The sequence below is a fragment of the Alexandromys fortis genome, unplaced genomic scaffold (genome assembly GCF_014885135.2).
Source record: "Alexandromys fortis isolate MF-2015 unplaced genomic scaffold, M_Fortis_MF-2015_v1.1 scaffold_4, whole genome shotgun sequence".
Taxonomy (NCBI): Eukaryota; Metazoa; Chordata; class Mammalia; order Rodentia; family Cricetidae; genus Alexandromys; species Alexandromys fortis.
The window spans coordinates 529,501-532,831 of NW_026067944.1; positions in this window are offsets into that span (position 1 = coordinate 529,501).

Sequence of the window (3,331 nt, forward strand, 5' to 3'; positions counted from 1 at the left end):
AGAAGAAGAAGAAGAAGAAGAAGAAGAAGAAGAAGAAGAAGAAGAAGAAGAAGAAGAAGAAGAAGAAGAAGAAGAAGAAGAAGAAGAAGAAGAAGAAGAAGAAAGCAGACTGGGGTGTATGCACTATGTCTGGCTGAAATGAAAACTTTTTGAAAAGGATTCATTTATTTATTGTATGTATGTGCTCTATCTGCAGTACAACTTTACGTGAGAAGAGGGTACCAGGTCACTATAGATCATTGTTTGTCACCATGTGGGTGCTGGGAATTGAACTCAGGACCTCTGGAAGAACAGCTCTTAGCCATTGAGCCATCTCTCCAGCCCAGAATGAAAAGTTAGGTGAGGAGGCTGGAGAGATTGCCAAACACATCTGCTGCTCTTGAAAGAACTGGGACTGGATGGCCAGCTTCAAAGGATCTGATGACATCTTCTGGCCTCTATGAGTAGAAAGTGCACACACACACACACACACACACACACACCACAACACACACATAGTGCATACACACTCTGGATTAAGTATTGTGGAAAAAAGAAACACATAGGTGAGAGTCTTTAAGACTTTGGAGTAAAGAGAAAATTACATGTGTAAACCTTGAGAGGTAAAATATTAATAAACACAGGTTCAAATTAAGAACCTCTTCTCATCACAGATACCCACAAAGCAAGTGAAAGCATAATATAGAATGGAAATTTTTCATTTTTTTAAAAAAGATTTATTTTACTTTATGTGTACATGTGTGTGCCTGGATGTGTGTGTATACGTACTATGGACACACAGGTGCCCTCAGAAATCAGAAGACAGCTTTGAATTCTCTGGCACCGGAGTTACAGGAGGCGGTAAGCACCATATGTGGGAGCTGGGGATAAAACCGAGGTCCTCTTCAAGAGCAGCTCCCAAAACATTATTTTACACATAACACTGTGAGTGAAACATTTGATTTAGAGAACTGGCTTTGTGATTGTGAGGACTAACACGTCAGAGACCCAAGGGATAGACCAGCAAGCTAGAAACTCAGGCCAGAGTTGATGTTGTCTCGAGGAAGAATTTCTTGGACAAAGCCTTTTAACTGACGGATGATGTATGATTCATCACATCTTTTTAATTTTTATTTTATGTTTACGTTTGTCTGTATGAGGATATGGATTTCCTGGAACTGGGATTATAGACAGTTGTGAGCTGCCATGTGGGTGCTGGGGATTGAATCCCGGTCCTCTGGAAGAACAGCCAGTGCTCTTAACCACCAATCCATCTCTCCAGCCCCGATCCATCACACTCTTAAGGACAATTTCTTCTACTTAAAGTAAATTGATTGCGGATCATAACTACATTTGAGAAACGCCTGGCAGAAAGACAGTGCTTATATAAATAGTTGGGTACCCTAGTTTAGCCAGGTTGACATATGTATAAATTATTAAGCATGTGTCCAGATACTGTTGAAGCTGGAGGTCAAATGAAAGCAGCAGTTGAAAAGTTTCCTGGAGGGTCGGGAATACAGCATAAATGCTTGTCTAGTGTGCCCGAATCCCTGCTTTGATCCCTAGGGCCTTGTAAAGTTTAAAGACTTTTTGAGACAGGGTTTCTCTGTGTGTAGCTCTGACTGTCTTGAAACTTGCTCTGTAGACCAGGCTGTCTTCAAACTCATAGAGACCCACCTGCCTCCCAAGTGCCCAGGCCACCATTGCCCAGCCTATGTGATTTTATTTGTAAAGAACAAAGTCAGTCATTTCTCTCACTTAGAGATTTTTGTCTTTTGTATGTGAAACTTGGCTCACTCAGTTTGTTATTGACTCTAAGAATGTACCGATACCTTTAAATATATCTTAAAGTAAAATTGCTCCTTGCTATTCTTTCTTTTCTTTTCTTAAGAGAGTGATGACCTTTTACTTTATTTTATTTTATGTGTGTAAGTATCTTGTTTGAATGCCTGTGTACCACATGCTTGCCTGTTACTCACTTAGGCTAGAAAAGGGCAATCAGACCCTGGAACTGGAGTTACAACAGTTGTGAGCTATCATGTAGGTGCTGGCAATCAAACCTGGATCCTGTGGAAGAGTAGCAAGTGCTCTTGACCACTGAGCCATCTCTCTAGCTCCATCCAGAATATCATCCTGAATGTGTGATCCTCCTGCCTCCACCTTCTAAGAACTAGACTTAAACACCTGGTTTATGTAGTATTAGGGTCAAACATAGGCCTTCCCAAATGCAAGGCAAGCACTCAACCAATTGAACTATGCCAGGCAGGATCGCCCCCACCCAGTGCTAGCTGCCATTTAAGAGCCTTGGCAGGTCAGGCAAGCATTCTAGCATCAGCCAAATCTTCCCTCAGTTATTTTTGAGATGGGGTCTTAGTAGTTGTTTTTGCTGGCTTGAAACACTATGTAGCCTGGGTTAGCCTGGAACTTGTGGTCCTCCTGCTCCAGCAACTCAAGTACTAGGAGTATGGATAGGCAACAGCAACCTTGGCTACTAGTCACCTGTTTTTTTGTTTTTGTTTTTTAAATTCTAGGGGCATTCTGATGTTCACATTACTCTGTTTTTCTGACAACCTGCCCTTGTTACTCTTAAATTTCACTAAAATGTAGAGAGCTCTTAAAAAGGTTTTCTCCTTGTCGGCACATTGGTTGCCTTTTTGGAAAAGCTATTGTAACTTATTCTTCTTTGCAATGGTTTTGCTCCTTAATTAGTGATATATTTTATCTGCTTATATATGTGAACTCTGGGTTTTATAATTATTGCATTTTTCCCTCTGATTTTTTTGAAGTTCTACAAACAATTGTAGTTACTATCTTTGAAACTTAAACAGGGGACAAATATATGTTTATAAATACCAAGAAAAATTATATTCCTTATGCTTTGTTCTCTTTGCCAAATGCGATAGACTGAATAGTTTTAATTCCCCTTCCTAGGATAATATTTTTTTCTTTTAAATGTACTTAACTTTTATTAACTTTTATTAACATAACTTTTATTGTAATACTTTTCGTATATTCTAGCACTTTCAACATTTATGTTAAATGCTATCAGCCATGCAGTGGTGGTGCACACCTTTTTTCCCAGAACTTGGGAGGCAGAGGGAGGCAGATCTCTGAGTCTGAGACCACCCAGGTCTACAGGGTGAGTCCCAGGACAGCCAAGGGCTACACAGCGAAACCCTGTCTCAAAAAACAAGAAAGTTGGCCGGGCGATGGTGGCTCATGCCTTTAATCCCAGCACTCGGGAGGCAGAGGCAGGTGGATCTCTGTGAGTTCGAGACCAGCCTGGTCTACAGAGCTAGTTCCAGGACAGGCTCCAAAGCCACAAAGAAACCCTGTCTCGAAAAACCAAAAA